Source organism: Heptranchias perlo, chromosome 37 (genome assembly GCF_035084215.1).
Source record: "Heptranchias perlo isolate sHepPer1 chromosome 37, sHepPer1.hap1, whole genome shotgun sequence".
Taxonomy (NCBI): Eukaryota; Metazoa; Chordata; class Chondrichthyes; order Hexanchiformes; family Hexanchidae; genus Heptranchias; species Heptranchias perlo.
Genome location: NC_090361.1, coordinates 10,083,928 through 10,107,031, shown reverse-complemented (window position 1 = coordinate 10,107,031; position 23,104 = coordinate 10,083,928). Strand labels below are relative to the sequence as shown.

The 23,104-nt window shown below is 42.7% G+C and overlaps 1 long non-coding RNA gene across 1 annotated transcript in view; it reads right to left on the bottom strand.

Moving 5' to 3' along the window:
- Window positions 1-5,291: 5,291 nt before the first annotated feature.
- The window catches only part of LOC137304297 (uncharacterized), a 30,178-nt gene continuing 12,365 nt past the window's right edge, over window positions 5,292-23,104 (bottom strand). Inside the window, exons 2-3 of the long non-coding RNA XR_010958543.1 lie at window positions 8,576-8,745; window positions 5,292-5,469 (exon numbers count right to left, since the gene is read on the bottom strand). This is a non-coding gene — a long non-coding RNA (uncharacterized lncRNA). The remainder of the gene's footprint in view (window positions 5,470-8,575; window positions 8,746-23,104) is intronic.

Here is a 23,104-nt window from a genome sequence, read left to right as displayed (position 1 = left end):
AGCCGCCCATTTTACACCCCACCCGAGTTTACTTTCCATTGGCTTTAATGGAGAGTAACATTGGATGGGGTGTACAATAGATGGTCGATCCAATCATTTAGGTTTCCCGTTGGGTGAATTAGGTTAAAATAACTCCCTGGTATCTGTTATTCTATATGAGAACCATTCAAACCCCTCAATTAGATTCCAGCCTGTAACTTTTTCCCTGTATCTGTTACACTACATATTAACCATCTGAACCTCTCAATCAAATTCCAGCCTGTAGCTCAATCATGGAAATCACTATTTTCTGTATAATACAGCAGAAATTGGTTATAATCAACTAAAAAGAAAAATAAATACTTCCATTTTTATAGTGCCTTTCACGACCTCAGGACGTCCCAAAGTGCTTTACACCCAATTAATTACTTTTGACGTGTAGTCACTGTGGTAATGTAGGAAACGCTCAAAACCAGTCTGCTCTAGTCTGGGTATATATCCATTGCTGCTCTTCACCCTGGACACCCACAGCATTCATGGTGAGTTCTAAGCCTTCTTTCACATGTGCAAAGACTGTCACTTCTCGCTCGTAGTGCAATGTCCTGCTCACTATTGAGTCAGTGTCAATATTTACAGATAGGAAAGGGAAAAACAGCTTTAGTAGAAATGGGCCTGAGGGGCATTGACACCACTCATGGAGTAAGCCATGGCATGCTACAGACTTGATCAAACTTGTCAACAAACAATGCTTATATTCCTTTGGGCATCCACTGCAGCAGATTGTGCATAGAGGAGCTATCAAAACCATTACTCCTCTGACAAAATCATCTCTGTCCACAAACAACATAAAAGGATTCTTCAAAAGCTCATTCCACCTGGCCCAAAAACTGACAAATTAGGACTAGCCTTGGGGATGTTTATCACATCTCCTTGGTAATCCTCCATGAAAACAAGCTGCTTTAAACAAAGTTTACATTTGTAAAAACAAACGGACCCATCAAGGAGTCAGACATTTAACATCAAGGGTCTTTTATCTCCCCAGAAGCTGTGAAAGCCGTGCCTGGGATGCTGGTACTTTTCTGTAAACTTCTCTCGCTGAAGAATGCCCCTCATTAATTTCACTTTGAAAGGAAATCAACCGTTGCTGTCTCTAAGGGTCAGGGGCTCTTATCCTTTGAGATAGGATGGCATGCTTGTTCTAAGTGCTGATAACGGATGCTGGGAGTTCAAACATACCACAAAGAGATTAATTTTTTATGGGTCTATTATGACTTACATCTCTGCACCTTCACAATTCCCTGAACGTTTCAAATACAACCAGCTTCTCTCAATTTAGCTTTGTTGGCTTGCATGTGTATATCTGAATATCTCTATGATGTGTACACGGCAGGATGGCAGGGGCAGTGAAGCACCTCCGTGGATTAAGGCTGCACATTCCCACAACGTTCTTGTGAAAAATCAATATTGGTTGTTGAGAAGAGATGTCAATAAGTGTTGATAATATTTACTTTGTTTATTTACTGTTAATTTTGACAAAACGCTGGAGCAGGAAGGAGGGGGTTAAGTGTATTTTAGCAACCTTAAAGCCAACTTAGCACCATGAGTGAATGGCAAAGAATTGTCCTAGTTTTGGTGTTTCTGATAACAAGAGGATTTATATTGAAGTTTTATTCATCTGTGCATCCCGCCAATTCATTAGTTTTGATGCCAGTCAGGAGAAACACAGAATAACCTTGTTAGTATTGGGTCTCCTGAGTCTCCCCTCCAAACTATTTACAATATCCAAGTTTTGTTCTTGGTGTGAAAAGAACTAACACTGAGGGACAATGTTCAAAACTGTTACATTAGTAGTCAGATATTCTATGAATTCCCCTGAAATTTCAGTTTTAAAAAATACAAGGATTTTTCAACCCCAGCTAATTATTCAAATTGAAAAACGTCCCTTTCTGTGGCACATGTGACATATGATGAAAATTAACTAGGTAATCTACAGTTTTGGTTGATTTATTGTTTAGTGGTGGGAGGTAACTGCAGGATGGAATGGGCTGGGTAAAATCCCTGATAAAGCAAATTATACATGGTCTGTGGAAGGAATGGGCTCAATAGGATGAATGGCCTTTTCTCATTCCTTGCTTTCTTGTTCTTTATTCACTAATAGTTTGGTCTCAGTCTAAATCTGAGGTGCAAGGATCTGGGAAGGTATAATCAGGAGAAAGTATCAGGGTGATGGATCAAACTGTTGACAGTGAGATGCAGTGAAAGACTTTGATTTAAAATCTCTCCACTGGATGGCCGTATCCTTGGAGATTGGTTCAAGAGGAGCTTATGGGGTTGCTGCTGGGTATTGTGTTTTGTCAAAGGTACTGATTTGGTGAATTCTGAGTATTTGGTAAATTGTTGAGTTACTGTGTGACTCCACAGTAGGGATGGGTGGGGACAGTTATTCACCTTGTGGACCCCAGCACAGCAGATGTCACTGCAACATTGTTCTGTTGCTAATTGCGAGATAGATCAAAGGTGTTTTTGCTGATTTATACAAACATCCAATATTATTTGTAGCAAACAGTGAGTGCCTTATGATACCATAAAAAATGAGTTGTCATTCACTAAGTCATGCAATGAAGGATCACGGTGTACTGCTATCACCTGAAATTCTCCAGATTCTGCTATCAGTGTGAAATTCTGGAACGCTCTTCAGATTGAGATTGACGTACCTGTCAGTTTGTTTTGACAACGGCCGATGGAAGTTTTGCTGTTGTCACAATGCAGCTGAAATCAGAAGAATCAATCCGATAAATGAGATCACTCACCTCGATCAGGAGATTGCTTCTGAAGCTGGCATGATCTTTCAGGAAAAATGTATGTTTCACCTATTTCTTCGTGTTTTGTTTCATCTTTATAGATGAGAAACTGAATTTTATTTGTTTCATGAGTGATTTATCAATTCTATTTTTATTTTAGTATTGTGTGACATGAACATAAAACAGATTTAATTCAAGCAAAAAGGGTTTTATTTTCTCCCTGACCCTGCTTCTCTGGAAAGTTCTGATTTATGAGGTGGGGTGTGAGGTATAATTCTCCCAAAGGTGCTGGATCGTGGGGCTTATAGTTCTCCTAAAGGTGCTAACTCATGTTCAGGATATGTTCACCTAAATGTGGTGACTCTTTAGTGGGGGATAATGATTGTCCTGAAGGAGAAGGGGTGTATGTTTCTCTTTAGGGACAAGGGCTATAGTTCTCTCAAAGGCGCTGACTCATGGAGGTGCTGAGTCTTGCTCGGGATATACTTCTCCCGAAGGTGATGATTCCTAGGTTCTATAATTCTCCTTAAGGTGTTGACTAATGGTGAGCTGTAGTTCTCTGGGCGAGGCCAATTCCTCACCCAAATGGTCATTCTGCATGTGATAGCTGAGAATGGATGTCAATGAACTATTCAACTGTAGGTGGCTTGACAGCCAAGCCCGATCCTGTCCTCACCCAATATCTGTACATGCACACTTTCCAGATGGGATCACTGGATAGTAGTCAGCTGCAAGAAGTCTTCCCTAGATCGGGGGTAGTGAGGTCAGTTATAGTGTCTCCATCATCAGTCTGGCTGAGATCAAGTAACTTGGAACAGAACAGGGAAGAGTAGAAGAGAAGATGGTCATACAGAGTGAATCTAGATCCTGATTACTGCTCATCTCCCAGCTCCTCCACACCACCATCAGAGGCGGATCTTTCAGGCATTTCTGTAACCCTCTCCCAAAACTACTTTGCATTACCACCTTTCTCCCTGCATTGACTCCTGCTCCTCCTGGCCCCACATGGTAAGTAAAATAAAATGTCCTCTTCGGGCCTCTTCTGGCTTTAATCTGCTTCTCCGCTAGGTTAGCGTGGCAGGATACTGTGGCTTCCCGTTCAAGCAGCCGAGTTAAAATTGCAGTTGGATCCCATTGACGTCATCGACATGCATATGTAAAATAGGGCCTTGCTGGCTTTGCCACCTGATCAGTTGATCAGGATAAAATCGTGAACTGTCAGTCTCCAAGGCGGATAAGTAACTTGGACGACTTTAGCTGGCCACCCGCCCGGTTTCTGCTGGATGGGTGGGGTTCAAATTGCCCATAAACAACAGCTTAGGATCATGTACAGTAATTAGATGGCGGGGGAAATTAGGAAAGTAATGTCTTGATCAATGCTTGATTCTGCTTTGAACTTAGGGAATGGGGATTTATTTTCTTTTACGGGAAACATTCAGGCCATGGAGGCAATGCAGAAACAAGCAACAAAGCTAATTTCTTGTGACAAACAATTGAGTTATAAAGAAAGATTGGAAAAACTAGGGCTCTTCAGCCTTGAAAGAAGGCAACAGTCGGAACCTTCTAGAAGTATGTAAGATATACTAGAACAAGGTGTTTAGGCTAAAACTGGTGAAAAGTCAATTTAGGACTGATGTCAGGAAGAACTTCCCTCGAAGAGTGATCAAAACTTAGAACAGTTGTATAGGTGGGGAAGAGGAGGCAAAAACCTTTGATTCAAGATCCAATTAGATGGCGTGATGGGGTGGGATTATAATTTTGTTCCTGGAGTGATAAGCTAAAATGGACCAAATAATCTCTCTCATCTGTATGTTTATTGCGGTCTTCACAAAACACTAAAGGTAATACTGGGCCTCACATTACACAAAGGCAGAGATCGTGGGTGAATGAGTGAAACAATAAATATTCTGGGCCAAACACTAAATGACCAACACTGAGGTAAACCTGTATAAAAATCGTTCCTAGTCCACATCAGGTCAGCTATTTAGGCAGCTGTTAATCTGGTCAGTGTGTGAACCTTTATGTAAGCAAAGCACTAAGCGGCTGGTCAGGAACTGGTGAGAGCTTATCGGAGAAGAGGACAGCCATGGGATGTACCAGCAAGTACCTCAACATGTGACGGTCATGCTGTTGGCAGGAAAGTCAAGGCTTTTAAAACAACAACTGCCCTTGGGATTTATATTTAGTTGGTTAAATGCCTGGAGGTATAATTATCCATTATGACAGAAAAGGGAATGTTTTGCTTGTTCAATGTGTACAGTGCACACAAGGGTAATTAAAGACATGTATAAATTTATTTTGGGTGTAATGTGAGTATATGATTTGCTATTTTATCTGTGAACCAACTCCTCCACGAACAGCACCTACACAGCCAGTACAGTTTGACCCATTCTTACAGGGTATAAGTAGTGTATGTGCAGGAGTTTAGAGAATAAGCAGACATTTGAGAGAATTTTTTTTAATTTTCATTACAATAAGTTTGGTTTTTAAACATCCCAAACAATTAGTCCATTATTGCTCAAATAGCCACCAGAAAGCAGAATGTAAGTGAATCCTTTACAGGACTTCAGCACAACAGCAGCAGATGAAAAAGAGGCCACATACAAAGCAGTTCTTCAAGCGTTAACTTTCACTGGCGATCAAGGAACCACAAGATATCACGCTGCAGGATCCCATGGAAGGCAGCAAGCTAAGGTAAAGTTAATGGTAGGAGTTAGTTTGGATGTGTCCCAAGTATAGTATCTCACGGATGAAGTGATACAACATGAAAGAAGGCCTGCAGGGAGATCAGTAGACATCTAATCCACACCTGCCACCAACCATCTCTGTAGACTTTGGCAGACCTATCCGCCATTGACCAACCACAACTGCCTTTTACATGCTTTGGGTGAGGAGGGAGATTTCTCTGCAAGGACAGTCAGGGTCACTATCACCCTCAACTTTGCTGCTGCAAGGAAATTTCAGCCTAGCACTTTACCTGGGACATGGCAATGATGGCAGGCTGCTCTTCCAAGCCTACAATGACAGCAGGAACGGTGCACCCATGCATTTTTCAAACAGTGGCCTGCTGCATGTGAAGCCTCATCAGCAGCACAGGGTCTCGGAAAGTTCTGCCCATTATATACAAGCTATACAAGGCCTAAAGTATATAGGGGTTGTATAATCACATATAATATATAGATGGGCAGTATAACACATATAGTTGTATAATATATGCAAAATATATGATGTTTCTGTGTCCTTCATTGGAAATTATTCCATTAGCCCTTTTTCTTGTCATTTGACAGAGTATGTCGTTCACTCTATTAAATACCTCCTTTTCAATAACATGGATTTATATAGTGTTCCTCATGCTGGAAAGACATCTCAGAACACTTCACAGAACAGAGAAGAATATGTATACAACACAAACATTCCTTTCACATTTTCATCGCGGTTGAAGTATAAGGCTGGATTCCCTCTTTTAAAGGAGAAACCAGATCCAGGAGTGTTGGATGAAAGCTCATTTCAAATCACTTTTGGATTTCACAGAACCTTGCACCATGAGGCTTAGTGTCAGACCTATAACTAATGTGGGTACTGTCAGAGGTCATGGTGCACAGTGTTATGTGTTGAGAGCTGCTATAGAGGAGCTATTTTATATGGCTTCTGTATTAAATAGACATAAACAGTAGATTAACGTTATATTGAGGTGTGCACTCTATTTTGTGGTACTTTTAGGTTACAAGTTCAAAATATTAAGACTTTCAGGTGATGTAATATCCATGATACTGAAGCTTGATCAATTTATGATGTCATCAAACACTGAAATGGAACTCTTTTGAAGTGCACTCACGTATTTATTGATCTTTGCAAAATATACAGACTTATGTGAGACATTCCATCTGTCACTTTATTGAGGTTGTAATGGCATGGAATCAGACTAGTGGGCTAGTGAGTCAACGGGAACTAGTGGACACTGAGTCAGAGGCACCTCCCCAACCCGCGACCTCTACCACCTAGAAGGACAAGGGCAGCAGGCACATGGGAACAACACCACCTGCACGTTCCCCTCCAAGTCACACCATCCCGACTTGGAAATATATCGTCGTTCCTTCATCGTCGCTGGGTCAAAATCCTGGAACTCCCTACCTAACAGCACTGTCGGAGAACCTTCACCACATTGACTGCAGCAGTTCAAGAAGGGCGGCTCACCACCACCTTCTCAAGGGCAATTAGGGATGGGCAATAAATGCCGGCCTTGCCAGCGACGCCCACAACCCATGGACGAACTTTTAAATTTTTTTTTAAATTATATGCCTCACTGACCCTCACTGTAACTGAACAGGTAGCAATCCCTCACAATCAGGTTTAAGCACTTTCATCTTGCTATTTAACACATAGATAGTCCTCACCATGTATGTATCATATAGAGAATAACAGATGACTGTACGGGTACAACAATTTTTTTAATACAAAGGTGGAGGGGTCTGTTACAAAAGGCATATTTTGACTTCCCATTTCCTTGCCTTATTGGGTGGAGCACATGAAGTCTGGCAGAGAGAACAGCTGAGTGATCACAGGTATCTCGTGGTCTCTGTTAGCATGTGGTAGTGGCGAAATGGAACTCGAGCTGTTGGGTGCCTCAGCCCCACTCAGCGCTGTGATGGGATCAATACTCTTAGGCTGGCAGGAGACCTTGGCTGGGATTCGAGGGCTACTGATTCATAGTCACTGAATGTCAACATTCGCTACCACCCACCACCCACAACCAGATCACTGTGTGGCACGTATTATGCGTGCTTATTCTCTTGCTCATGCATGAGACAGCTTGAAGTAGGCCTGATGGAGACTAGATAGGGTTTTGACATTCCAGACGGTTAGATACTGTTGCTGCTACGCTAGATGAAATCAGGAGGTTGTTTGTGATATGTGCTCCTCATCAGGTCATCACTCTGCTGTCATCTAAGTACCAGCGGTCTTAGACATACTTAAAGGCAAAGTGTCCTTTTCTGCATAAAGAAGTCAATTCTTGGGGCATTTTAAGTATGATCATAGCATTGGGTCCAATCATTCAGCTATGCAAATAGATATTTAAATGCTTTTAATTTCAACAGAAATTCGAGAAACAAAGATAGTTCCAAACAAATTATTTTTCAATGTAGCTGAAACCTGTAGCTGAACCCTCAGCCATGCCCTTGTTACCTCCAAACTGGACTATTCCAATGTTCTCCTGGCCGGCCTCCCATCTTCCACCCTCCATAAGCTTGAGCTCATCCAAAACTCTTCTGCCCATATCCTAACTCGCACCAAGTCCCGTTCTCCCATCACCCCCGTGCTCGCTGACCTACATTGGCTCCCGGTCCGGGAACGCCTCAATTTTAAAATTCTCATCATTGTTTTTAAATCCCTCCGTGGCCTCGCCCCTCCCTATCTCTGTAACCTCCTCCAGCCCTACAACCCTCCGAGATCTCTGCGTTCCTCCAATTCTTGCCTCTTGCGCATCCCCGATTTTAATCGCTCCACCATTGGCAGCAGTGCCTTCAGCTGCCTTGGCCCCAAGCTCTGGAATTCCCTCCTTAAACCTCTCCTCCTCTCTACATCTCTCTCCTCCTTTAAGACTCTCCTTAAAACCTACCTCTTTGACCAAGTTTTTGGTCATCTGTCCTAATACCTTATGTGGCTCGGTGTGAAATTTTGTTTGATAATCGCTCCTGTGAAGCGCCTTGGGACGTTTAACTACGTTAAAGACTCTCTATAAATTCAAGTTGTTGTTAATCAGAACATCGTTCCAGATATCAGATTTTAATTCTTACCTCCACGTTGTGAAGTGCCTTGGGATGTTTTCACTATGTTAGATGTGGTATATACGCTGGTATTAGTTTCTATCTTAAAGCTGCAGTGCCCATCCAAAACTTTTCTGCCCGTATCCTAACTCGCACCAAGTCCCGTTCTTCCAGCATCCCTGTGCTTACTGACCTAAAAGCTGTTACATAAAATAAATTATGTATCAGTCAGATTTAAAGACACTCAACTGTTAAATGTTTCCTTAATGACATGAAATTTTTTGTATCACTCCTCTGATAGCTCAGTAGGTAATGGCACTACCTTCAACCATAAGGACCACAAAGGCTGTACGCTCTGTCCTTGATGTGTTAGCTGATTGCAGCTGGGTGTCATTAAAGACAGCATTGGTTTTGGTGCCCTGGGTTAGGGAGAGCAAAATCAGCAGGGGTTCCCACCCAATCGCTATCCAGCGAACCTTGCTGGAAAGTGTGCGTGCATGGATGTTGGTTGAGATAAGGATCAGGTTCAGCATGAATGCCCTGGGATTGAATAGTCTGCTTACATTCACGGTCTAGCTTTACTGATCAAGACCGGCCACTTGGGAGTGGTAAGCTTATAAAAGTCAATGCCTTCAGATGAGAATAAAATTGGTGTGGAAAATTTAAAACATTTTTCTGCAGAGCCAATCTCACGAAGATGTAGTGTGTGTATCCACATCACTGACTTCTGCCCTTTACCCTGGGTTCTGTCTATATGATTGGTGGGAAACTTCCTTGACATTTTGGAGGAAATGACATCCCAAGTGGACTCTAGAAAGTTCTATGACAAAAAGTACTTTGACTTTATAAATAATAGACAGAGTTCCACTGGAACCGCTACCATTTAAGCTTAAAGAAGTGGGGATTCAGGGATAAAATGGATAAAAAGTAATGGCCACTTATTAGAGGAGGTGAGGATTGCTGAGTGGGGTATCCTATGTATCGGTGTTGAAAGGAGGCAACTGAGAGGCCATTTTATTGAGTTATAAAAGGTTATAAATGGTATAGAAAAAAGTAGGTCCAGAAAATGATTTCCAAATAAATCGTGGGAGGGGACAGAAGTTCAAACTGATATCAGTAGCTTCTTCACACAGAGTGATGAACATATGGAATGGATTTCCAGGTAGGGCAGTGGAAGTAAAAACCCTGGAACCATTTAATGACAGGGGAACTTAGGGTCATTCTGGAGGCACGAGCTAAGTAGTGCCGGATGACATCCCTCATCTGTATCTTACCTGTAGTCCTGTGAAAAGCAGAGGTCAGTTGTGTAACTATGCTCTGAAGTTAACCTGCATGCAGCTTCTGAACAGATAGCATAAGGAAGAACATTTTAAAGTTCTGCTTCCCTCATATCTCTGAATTTTATTTGTCTTCTGCCATCTTCTCCTGAAGATGTTGACCTTTTTCTGGGGTACAGTTCCATGGGCACCAGGTGCCCCCAGTACTTCATCCAAGGGGCATTCCTCATGTATCAGCCTAGACAGTGAGCATTGGCCGGGTATTTGACTACTGACAGCACCATAGCTAAGACTGGTCCTGTTCTCACCCAACAATCATATGTGCATTTTCCAGCATGGGTCACTGTGTAATATCAGGAGTGGGAACTCTGACTGATTTCCTCCTCCATAATCCAGGGACACTAAGGCAGCCATTACTGCCTTGCTGGCTGAGATCAACTAACAGCATGAGCTGGAGAATGAGCCTAGTCATTCCTGTATGGCTCAGCTGAATACAGAATAAACCTACTGAGCCATTGGTCTGGGCACCATGCTGGAAATTTTTATTTCATTATTATGTGGGATTGTAACGTTAAGGAACTTGATTCTGTATCAGTCGAGGTGTCTGGAGAAATCTTTCTAAGATTAATCATGTCAGTTATTCCAAAAATAATTTTCCTATGATGGAAATGCATAGCCTCTCTGAAACTGCACTAAAATCCAGCAAAATAAATCAGCTACAAGTTTCAGAGACATTGGGGGTAAATTTATCCCCCGAGAACTGGTGGGTTGGGAGCGGGTGGGAGGTTAAAATAATACCTTTTTGGAATGGGACCGCATCCTGGCTCCAATGAGCCCGCTTCTGGGTTTGACCCAGGTAGATTTGGATGCGCCCACACAACAGACACCAGGAAGTAACGCTGATACTTAAAGGGGCAAAGTACCTCATTGAAATACTTAATTTTTTGTGTATTACCAAAGGAATTTAACCTTACTTGTTCAGGTTTCCCATTGCTTCCGATTCACATCAGGTGAAAGCAGGCAGGAAGAGCCAGATCTATGAGGTGAGTGCCTTTATTGCACTACTTGTGGGTCAGGAGGAGCAGGGGTGCTTCTTCCAGGCCCAACAAGCTCACCTGGCGTGACATGACCCCGCCATCGGTCGACCACCCCCCACCCCCCAACCAATGCGGGACCTCCGCCCCCGATGCTGAACCCCCCATCCCCCCGATGCTGGACCCACCAATCCCAATGCTGGCTGGACTCCCCGATCCCGAAACCCCCGATGTCGTCCATGTCCCCCAACCTCACCGCCCCCCCCCCCCCCGCCCCGATTTGGTTCATGGCCAGCCTGTCAATTTGGCTGCCTGGGGCATGGGAAACCCGGAAGCACAAATACTTATCTTCAGTTGAGTTGCGATCGCAGATTGCAATGCATTCATTTGGCTTCCGGGTTCCTCACGCAAATATCTGCCAATGCGCTGGGTTCCTAGCTCCCAGCTAAAATCATGCCCATTGTATTCATTGCCTTTATGTTTTCCTCTAACTCAGCTTCTTAGCATAGCCATTAACCCTCTCAATCCAACTAGTGTGAATGTACTTTAAAAATAAGGCAATCATACCAGGGTCATTATCATTTATGGCAACTAAAGTAGACAATATAAATGGATTCAAGAGGCAGCTAAAGGCGTTTCTGAAGAGAGAAGGGATTGAGGGATGTGGTGAGCAGATTGTGATAGTGTCAGAGACATGGAATGAATCATACACTGCCGATACATCTCCATCTCATGGGTGAACTCTACTTTTCACTATCATTAGCCCAGGTTTTCTGATCAGTGCTCTTTTAACGCTGACACCATAGGACGGTGCTTTGTAGTCAAAGTGCACTGAATAAGGTCTCCCCCTTGGGATCTCTCTTCACAAGTAAGTCCAGCAACACAGCTCTGAAGGCAGATAGGAAGAATGCAAAATCTAGGTTTCCATGTAGAGATAATCCACATGTTGCAGCTGAATTTCTTCAGGACACAGGCCAAAATTTGCGATGCTTGGCAGAGGATTCTGCTCGTGAGGAAATTTCTCAAATTCATTATCTTCAATGTGATGTGACAGTAAGAGGACTTCTGTGAAACCTTGTTATTTGAGATTAATTGTTTTACAACATATTAAAGAAGCTGCTGTTAGTTCAAGTTTCCCCCCCCCCCACCCCAACAACATTTTCTTTGGTAAACATTGTTCCAGTCAGTGAACCAAGGACTCCTACAAAATCAAACCTGCATCTTCATTCTCTACCATATTTGTTACCATAGCTCAGGTCCAGCAATTAACCTCTGAACGTAGTAAGTTGCTTCAAGAAGAATATATAGCATGCTGGAAAATATATAGCATGCCTGTTACATCTCATGTCACTAATATCATTAGATCATTTATACAGGCTAAACTGCTTCTCTCTGTCCATTTACAGATAAAATAATACAGAAGCTAAATACTAACTGGAATAAGTTCACAAGGAGTTGATATATCCTTCTTAAAAACGACCTTCTAAAACATCTTCTTGGAATGCAACAGCTCCTTTGAATGAATATTGGTATACAGTGCTGACAAAGTGTATCTTTAAGGATAGAATATTGCACATAAAATACATGAGGCACAAGCACCCATGAAATATGGTGATTCTTCACTGGAACGAGAACTATGAATTAACCGTGGAATATTTATCCTGTGGAAATCCTGGGAGGAGGGGGAAGAACGGAGATTAGGTGCAGAGTTCATGGTGGAGCAGAGCAGAATGGCTTTGGTCTTGCCAGTGTTGAGCTGAAGAAAGTTCTGTTTCACCTCCCCACAAGACAATATTTCTTTCTGTCAGGACTCTGGCTGAACACCAAATTCCTTTATTTTGAAAAACTGAATAAGTTTCCCTGCTAGGGGTAGGAGAGAAAGATGAAAGGTGAAGGACAGATTCCTGTCTGAAAGGAAATTTAATGTACAGGTAGCGTAAGGGTGGGTCTCCACCTGAGTGTGGTGCCACATAACCAATACCTGGCACTGAAAAGCTACATTTCATCCAGTGAACTGAGACACACATTGTTCAAATAAAAGGACAGAACAAAACAAAGTTTTGCTTTTAGCTGTGAAATAGAGCTTAGAAAAAGATTATCCTACTAATGTCACAATGACGTGAGGTATCCATGCTCCATTGAACTATGCAATGGTGTAAAGTACAATGAGGGACAAAAAGCAATGGAACATTTTTGAAGAGCTCAGTGTTTATGGAGAGGCTGGACATGAACATAGAATAGATTTGTAAGAGGGAGAATAAGAAAGGGGCACAATGTACTTCAGTATTACCAATTCAGTAGCTGTGCTGTGTTGTATTGATAGAGCTAGTGACTCTGGAGGTAAGTACCATCTCAGATGTGACTTTCCCCAGCACTGCCAAGGCATAGTTCTGCTAGTGACAAATGTAAATAGTTGCCTAAAGTCATAAGTCATCACAGAATGCCATTTTTTTCTGCCTGCAGTTTTCAAATTGCAGAACTGTAAGTACTTTTCCTAGCCTCGGCCCAGAAATGGAAGTTCTAACTGTGACTTTTAAATAATTTTGCTTGTGCTCTTACTCTGTTGTCACCAGTATTCTGGAATTCACCTTGGAAAGTAAATAGGGCAAAGTGCAAATGGCAGACCAGTCCCTACATGTTCCCACTGGATTTGTTGTGCATATTTTTCCTTATTCACAATTGGCAAGACAAGTGATTTGGCACAGTGCAACATCCCATTGCAATTCCTACTTATTTATGCAATTGGAGCAGGTGCAATTTTACATTTAAAAAGTCAAAAGTCCGAGAGGCAGTGAAATTGATACTAATCACATGCCCCAACAATCTGGAATCCACACGCAGCCTCTTGTACATAATGAGAACATGAAGGGTACAGGCTGAGAGGAACCTCTGAGTAAATGTATGAAAGCAAGTTCCATTGGTCATGTCACAAGAAGTTTATCATCTGTAATCTGCCCCCACATGAAGTGCATTGCTTACACTGACTGCTTTGATGTCCTTTCTAAAAAATAATTCAGTTGTTTCTATCAGGTATGGAGTGCGATGGTTGGAGATTGGCATTTTGCAGCAGTCCGTGAACAATCGATGTCAGTGAGAAGTCCTTCTGTAGCTTTGGTTCATTGTGCTCACACTGGAAAAACTGAGAAATAGCGCTGGGAGAGGGAGCTTTGGGAGGTAGGAATACTGGGGAAGAGTAAATGCTTGGTGGAGAATGAAGGGGAGAAAGGTAGGACCACGTACCCGAGAAACAAGCTGGGAAGGAGAAAGAAGATCTGACCGCCAACAGTCTTCGTGGGAGAGGTTCGGGACATGAATGGTAACACAGAGAAATGATTACAGCAGCAACGCATGATACTTAATGCCACGTAGGTGGGATAAATGCGCTTAACAGGAAAAATCTGAGAACAGTTGAAAATGGGGTAACGATTGACTGTATGAAGAATTTAAATTCAGAATTTTTTGACCTGACTGCAAAGCTGCAATTTGGACTGAAGTGCAGCCCACTTTTAGCCTTTTTCTGTTGCAAAGTTGGTCACTGTGCCCTGAATGAAATGACACAACGTAAGCTACCTTGACAGCTCAGTGGGTAAATGCACTGCCATACAAATCAGGAAACTTCTAGGTTCAATCCGTATTCTATGTTGAGTTAGTTGATCTCAGGTGATCACAGGGGTGCTACCAGAGACCTGACTGCCTCTGGGTTAGGGAGGGAGGAACGCCCTAATTGCTATTAAGTGATTCCTTACTAGAAAGTGTTCATATGTGGAGACCAAGTAAGGATAGCATCAGGCTTGACTGTCATGCTTTGTTGAGCAAGGTATGGATCAGTGTCCTAGGCCCAACCATCTTCAGCTGCTTCATCAATGACCTTCCCTCCATCATAAGGTCAGAAATGGGGATGTTTGCTGATGACTGCACAGTGTTCAGTTCCATTCGCAACCCCTCAAATAATGAAGCAGTCCGAGCCCGCATGCAGCAAGACCTGGACAACATCCAGGCTTGGGCTCATAAGTGGCAAGTAACATTCGCGCCAGATAAGTGCCAGGCAATGACCATCTCCAACAAGAGAGAGTCTAACCATCTCCCCTTGACATTCAACGGCATTACCATCGCCGAATCCCCCACCATCAACATCCTGGGGGTCACCATTGACCAGAAACTTAACTGGACCAGCCATATAAATACTGTGGCTACGAGAGCAGGTCAGAAGCTGGGTATTCTGTGGCGAGTGACTCACCTCCTGACTCCCCAAAGCCTTTCCACCATCTACAAGGCACAAGTCAGGAGTGTAATGGAATACTCTCCACTTGCTTGGATGAGTGCAGCTCCAACAACACTCAAGAAGCTCGACACCATCCAAGATAAAGCAGCCCGCTTGATTGGCACCCCATCCACCACCCTAAACATTCACTCCCTTCACCACCGGCGCACTGTGGCTGCAGTGTGTACCATCCACAGGATGCACTGCAGCAACTCGCCAAGGCTTCTTCGACAGCACCTCCCAAACCTGCGACTTCTACCACCTAGAAGGACAAGAGCAGCAGGCACGTGGGAACAACACCACCTGCACGTTCCCCTCCAAGTCACACACCATCCCGACTTGGAAATATATCGCCGTTCCTTCATTGTCGCTGGGTCAAAATCCTGGAACTCCCTTCCTAACAGCACTGTGGGAGAACCGTCACCACACGGACTGCAGCGGATCAAGAAGGCGGCTCACCACCACCTTCTCGAGGGCAATTAGGGAAGGGCAATAAATGCCGGCCTCGCCAGCGATACCCCCATCCCATGAACGAATAAAAAAAAATTTCAGCATGACTTTAGAAGAGGAGGGGAGAAAACTGAGTAACAAGGCGAAAAAAATGTTTAATCAAAGGGGGCAGGAAGAGAGAGGAGGAGGATATGCAAATAATCAGGAATTTGTTTCCCTTGAGACAAACAATCCAAATCCCACAGCTGGCTGTTGTCTTGAGTAAGGGTGCGTAGCTCTCAGGCCAATGAGCCAAACCTGATCTCAGGTCAGAGGGGGTGGCCTGAACACTGTGTTCTACTGTTCTCTTAACTGGGTCAGTGTAACATAGTCACTCAGCAGATTAGCAGAGTAAAGCCACTGTAACTATCAGCCTTACTGCCTGTAAACTGTCCCAAGCTGACCTGTGAGAAAGTTAAAAACAGTGTTTCCCTTATATTAAAGATCCTCTCTTCTGCACATTGTGCTGATCAAGGCTGTACATCTGGGAGAGTGAGGAATAAGCCATGAGCATTAGTTAAACACAATACACGTCCTAAAAGTGTCACCATCAGAAATTTTAAAAATCAAAACCCTACAAGTTACTATACCTCATCACTTTGTTCTACTTCTGCTTTTTGAATTTGTGTTTAGGCAAGCTCAATAAAGGTATGGTAAGGTCCATCCCCAGCTATCACCACAGGTTTAGCTTAGAGGTTTGGAACTTTGGCCTATTCCTTGACATTAAGCTCAGGTTCCTTCCCCACATCTAATTTTTAACCAAACCCACTTTCTTTCACCTTGACAAAACTGTCTGCCACCACCCCAAGCTCTTCCGACCCCCTCCTCCTCCTTCATCATGTCATGGCTGGATACTCTCCTTACCAGCCTCCATGCTTCTATCATTCATAAACTACAAGCCTCCTCACCCACATTAAGGCCGACATCCCCATTACCTTTTCTCGCCAAACTCCACTGGCTTCTTGTGTTCCACAGAATTGACATTGTGATTCTTGATCCCTCCTTCAAATCCCTCCATAGTCTTGCCCCTCCCTACCTCTGTGATCTCCAGCCCCATTTCCCTACATCCACCCTCAAGTACTAGCCTACTTCTCATTCTCTGTACCAGTAATGACTACTTCATTAGCCACCTTGCCCTCTTGAATCCCTTCAGCATCTCCGTGTTGCCACCTCCCTCTCCGTCCTTCTTAAGACCTTCATGACCCTCTATATCTCTTTTCTCCCCTTCCCCCTTTTGATTGTCCACTATCCATCACTCTGTAAAGTAGTCTGAGATATCTCTCTGAATAAAGGAATCTCACTACGGTTTCTACAATTCCTGTTCACTTGGGACCACAAGAAATCTAAAGATGCCATAAAAACTATAGAAATGCAAGTTGTTTGCTGCGGGAGGAATGTTAGCCAGGAAACCACCTTGCTTTTCTTTGAATAGTGCTATGGATATTTTACATCTATCTGAACAAGTAGTCTCATCTGAAAGACAGCATCTCTGACACTGCAGGACTTTCTCAGTACTACACTGGAATGCCAGCCTAGATTAGGTACTCAAGTCCTGGAATAGGGCTCGAATCCATAACCTTTTTAATCGGACAAGACTATTACCAACTGAGTCAAACTGACAAAGTTGCAAAGCGAAGTGGAGATCCTGCTGTAAGTTCCAACTCTACAACTGGGAGCATATTGGGTGAAAGCTACATTTTAGAAGCTGAATTCAGAAAGGGAGGGGGAAGTTCAATAAAGTTAATTAAAGCTTCGACATAACCTTGCCATAAATTCCACTTGACTACCACTTCATCTGCTGAACTGATTTTAATTAAAATATTCAACAGGTTAATTGTTAAGAACCTTGGTGAAGTCTGCACCACTCAACCAGCCAGCGAATGGTTAACATTTTGATGGGAAAGTTGGGAACTTATCAACATTTAGAGAGATAACAGCATTCTGTGGCAATCCCACTGATACAGAACCTTGCTAGGAACACATTAACTGTAAAGTTCATCAGGTTCTCAGGCAGTGAGTTTGTACATGATTCTGGTTATAAAAATTTCCAAAGTGGACTATTGCAAATTATTCTCTTATTTCCTTGAGTTTTTAATCTCCACCATACCCTGAGCAATAGGACAGGTAGATAACCTGTTCCCTTTCTGCTTTTAACAGCTTGCTATGTATGCAAGCACAGTGATTATTGATTCATCTACTTTTACATCAATTTTTTAAACCCCCTTCCCTCGCTTTTATGAACATCCCTCTCCTGTGCTTTCTGCTATGCCCAATAGCTGGAGTTGGGAATGGGAGCTTGGTATATGTGGAATCTCTGCTGCTGGGTGTAGCAGCTTTGGTAGTGCCCCGATGGACGGCCTCGTAGCAGGATACTGTAAATAAAGAGCAGCTAGGAACACGAAAACTTTCATGAATGCGCCTGATATCCCAGGATTTCTCTGGTCTCAGTAAACTGACAGACCATTTGGGGTAAATTGAGAATTTTCTCTTAAAATGGTAAATATAAACTACTTAGTGCTGTATATAACAAGACACAAGTTAAGCAATTTGGAATCCACCTCCATTTGAAGCATTCAAACGCCGTGCCCTCCACTTGCTGAGTGTATCTCTTTTACGTGGTTGCACAAGCTCTGTCCCCTCTGATCTCAAGGTGAGCCAAGTGCAGAAACTGCCACGTCTGCCCCGGGACAGCATTCAATATTTGCCTTCTTGTCTATTTCCGGACAATCGATAATCTCTCACAGCAGATTGCAATTTTTTTTCCTTTTTGGAACTATGTGATGGGGTGCTCCAAGGACTGATTCAAAGTTAACTTGCACAGCAAGTATTAAGCAGTGGAGTAAGGTCAGTACATCTTTATACTTGTGCAGCCTCCCCTCCTAAAATGACAGGGTAGCATTGTCTGGACATGTCAGTAATTTTAGTAAGATTTTTAGTTTAAAAAAAAATCAGATGACTAAATTAATGTCACATGGTGGAATTCATATGACTGGTATATGAGAGATTAAAAGGGGAAAAATTACAGTTTGAGACCCACATGTCATTCTGAAAACTGACTCTCCCACCTGTTGCCAAAACTGGGCAAGTGTCAGGGGTGAGATCAAGGCTTCAGTTCTGATATCTGCTTCGTTGGCAACCTTAGGATGTGCAGACACTAATTACTAAGAGTCAGAAGCAATTGGGGGAGTGGGAAGGGAGAGAAGGGAATGAGGGTTTGTATATATTAAACTTCAGTTTGTTTTCGAAATTTCCAGACAGAAAAAAATTCAAATCCAGACAAATGGCAGGCCTGTCTGAACTCAAAAGGCCTCATGAGGAAATTTTGTTACCTGTTCCTACTGGTGAAGGATAAGAGGTGTGTGAGTTGGGAAGAAGTAATTTTCCTTTTCAATTGGTATCTGCCTCAAACAGCACCTGGTCAGAAACACTTGAAAGATCTCTCTGCACTGCCCAATCTGGGGGTCGGGGTTGTGAGGAGAAAGTGCCTTTCTCTAGTTAGCAACTTTGTGAGCCCAGTGGGAAGATCTCATATGCAAAATATTTCTAGCAAAATTGTAAAAGTGTTCTAAAAGAACAAGTTTCTGATTTTCTTAAATAATGACCAGAGGAAATCAGCCTGGATACGTACAGGCGTTTTCTGTACTTTCCCATTGCAATTACACAGGGTTAGATTCCAGCTACACAGTTATCTAACTTAGGGTTAGATATGACATATCCTTGTATTCTATCCAGTTAATAGATTATAAACAGTGGGAGCAGAATACACATATTCATTTCCAGAAATTCTTTCCTATCAGTGGGACTTTCCAGCAGGAGATAGCTACTGGGTATTGGCAGTTCTGAGTTCAGGCTCCAAATTCTGGGAAGCAGGAAAATTACATGGATTAACCCTTCAAAGAGCCGTTCAACTCAGAGGGTATTATCTCTAGTCTGTGCTGACTTAGCTATTGGCAGTAGGAGTGCTATAAATGGCCTTTGTCCCTCTCGGTCAGGAGAGAATAATCAGGCCGGATTACTGCTCCTGATTGCTGGCCAGTGACCTCTGCTGGAAAGTGCATGCGGAGATGATGGGTCAGTACTCAACTGGACTTGGCTGTAATGGTAGAATAGCCTGCTGATGCTGACTAGATAGATGAGGTACCAACGAATAGCCCATGAACCATGACACAGCCCGAGTCTGTGTCTTCAGAAGTGATAAAAGATGACAAAACTTTAAAGTGACAGGAAATCTGTTCTGCATTTTTCACAAAGCTACAAAGAGAGTTTATTACTCAATCAACAACCATTCCAGTCAGTATTTACTGTTCCATTAAATCAGTGTTCAATAGAAATCGCTGACCAGCCACAGGCGTAGCTATCACGACACCATTTGAGCCACATGCATTCATTTTAGTGGAAAACGCCTTATATACAACACAGGTAAATGTACTTCACTTGTAAATTCACTGAACAAACAACCACCACCATTCAGTGCGAAACTTTGCAGTCTTTCTCTTTCACCAAAGTTTGCAATTCTGGCATGAATTTATCACACTGTCAACTGTGTGTGTGTGTGTGACATGTTAATTTATGCCCACTGTTCAGCACCAGACACAAGTGGCTCACATGGTTTGCACACCCAGCCATTAAGTATTCAGACAGATGCTTTTTGGCTAGGGAGGATCTCACCATCGCCCAGAGAACAGATGAGCTGAGGTGGCTCAGGAAGTAACATGGAGATGAGCAGGTCAGTTACCCATTAGTTTCAGTACTGACAGTAGGAATGGTCATGGGAGCGGCTGATACCTGCTCTCTCCGTAAACAGGCAGAAGTGTAAATGAAGCGATGAATGGAGGGAACAGCAGAGAGAATGGCTGATGTTAATAGATGAAGCACGGGAGAGAGACAGAAAATTTGACCAAAACCTCCTATCAGCAAATGTTTGAGACATCCTGTGGCCTGGTGGTACACTAGGATTGGAACCAATACTGTGGTGATGCCAATGTGATTAAAACGGTTTGCATTTTGTGCGCATGTGGGTGGTTGGTGAGGTTGTCGGGCCAAACAGACAAGATAACTGAAAGTATATGACTGTGAATTCCTGTGTGTTATTTAGTGAGTAATTGGATGTGGGATTAATTTGGGTGTTTTAATACTTGCATTTATTTTATATCTTATCACATTTTCAATGCATCAAAGCACTTTACACAATGGATTGCTTTTAATGTAGGCAATTGCAGCAGCCAAAGTCCCACAGACAGCAATAAGATGAATGGCCAATCATGTGCTTTTTAGGCAGTGTTCATTGAGGGAGTAACATTGGCCAAGAGATTGAGAATGCCCTACTCTTCTTTGAATGGGATCTTTAATATCCACCTGAACAGGCAGACAGAACCTCAGTCTAGACAGAGAAGATAGAGAGAAACTGTTACCATTGGTGGAAGGGTCAAGAACCAGAGGACATAGATTTAAGGTGATTGGCAAAAGAACCAAAGGTAACATAAGGAAAAACCTTTTTACACAGCGAGTGGTTAGGATCTGGAATGCACTGCCCGAGGGGATGGTGGAGGCAGATTCAATTGTGGCCTTCAAAAGGGAACTGGATAAGTACTTGAAAGTAAAAAAATTGCAGGGCTACAGGGAGAGGGCTGGGGAATGAGACTAGCTGGATTGCTCTTGCATAGAGCCCAAGCGGACTCGATGGGCCGAATAGCCTCCTTCCATGCTGTAACCTCTCTATGATTCTATGATGTCTTCTAAATTCAGCACCTCTGTCAAGGCAGCACTTCTTCAGCCCTGCACTGAAGTATTAGTCTAGATTTAATGCTCAAGTACTAGTGTGTGACTCAATTCCACAATTTTCTGACCCTAAAATGGGCGTTAATTAAACCAAGCATATAAAGCTGAATCACTGGGTAAGGGTTTGGAAACCTGCATTGTAGGAGAGTAAGGTAGGTGTATTTTGTTTTGGACTGAGGAATGGGGTGTAATTAGATCATAAAGAGATTGATATCAGTTTTGTGACTTGCTATCTGATGGCATCAGACCCTGTGCACTCACTGAGAATATCATGTTGCAATCTTGACACAAGGCAGCACCGTGACACGTTCAGCATTTAAGTTCTAGTATCTCATCTTGTATCGCCTTCCAAGTACAGATTGTCCAAAAATCAGGGTGTAAAAATGACAGCTGATTGGGGATAGGTAGGTAGCTGTGGGGAGAGGGGAAAGTAAAATGCTTTCAATTTTCATAACTGTCATGATTGCTTGGCCTCATACTTTTGTGAGTATTCCTTTAAATAATAGGGTAATTTGGAAGGAAGGACAGAAATAGTCTCTTTATTGTTGGATTCGTGGAGAGCTATTGATTTCCAAACGCACCTGGAAACCATTGAATTGGTAGCCAAAAAATATTGTAAAGGATAGAATGATGCAATAGTGTCATGACTCAATCGAGGCTAATTTACACACTGGGATCAGACTCACTCAGCATTAAACCTGTTCCAGAGGATACCTTAATGGGTTAGGATGCCAGTCAAGGAAATGGATCCCAGTCATTCATATAACTTTACTCTTCTATTTCATAGAAATCTCCGTTTTGAAGAATCTCCCATAAGAAGGGCTTAGGAGCTTGGCCCCTTGTAACCTAAGTCAGGTTTTAGTTATCATATGGGTTTCAAACCAAGTCTCTGTAAACTGTTCCATTGACCCCGGCTGTAACTATCCAAAATATATTTCCATATTTGGAAAATTTTCACTTTTACTTTTTTGTGTGCCGTTTCCCTCTCGACAGCTGCTGTTTGTATTTTTTTGGAGGCGGGAGTTGAAAATGGAACCAGCTGTGTTTTCTTTTTTGCTGTTATTGGCAGAATGTGGCTGCTTGGGACAAGGAGAGATGCTGCGCTTAAGGACACAGCTCTCTTTCAGCTCTGCACTCAAATGGCCTAACTGCGACACTCTGTGTAAGTGATGCTGTGAGTGGGGCCCACTGAGTCAGTCTGAATATTTTCAAGAAGTGATCACCCAAAATATTAACCCATCTTTCTCTTTCAGATGCTTTTCTGCTGTTTTGTTTCCCATGTTCAAGGTGCTATATAAATAATACTGAATTTTTTAATACCTGAAGTGTAATCTAAATATCCTGCACGGAGATGCATGTTCAGAGTTGTACTGTAGGTAGCTCTCTACTCAGTGACCTCCAAAATACAGATTTCAGATGTCATAAATATCCTCTAATTAGTCTGAAACAATGCCAGGTTGTAAAATCTCTTCTCCAGCAACATTTCCTCTAAAGCAGTTGATTTAAATACCATGTCTGCTCGAATTTCCTTGAATAGAACGTGGGAACATTTCCTTTTAAAAACGTAAATGTTTCTAGGATGTGCTTAACTTGTTAAAGGCGAGCACAAGAACACAGTAATGGGAGCAGGACACTCCCAATATGCTGCACACACCCGATTGGTCAAAAGACCATAATGAATCATAATGTTCTACCCAAGGCCGTTTTAAAGCTATATCAC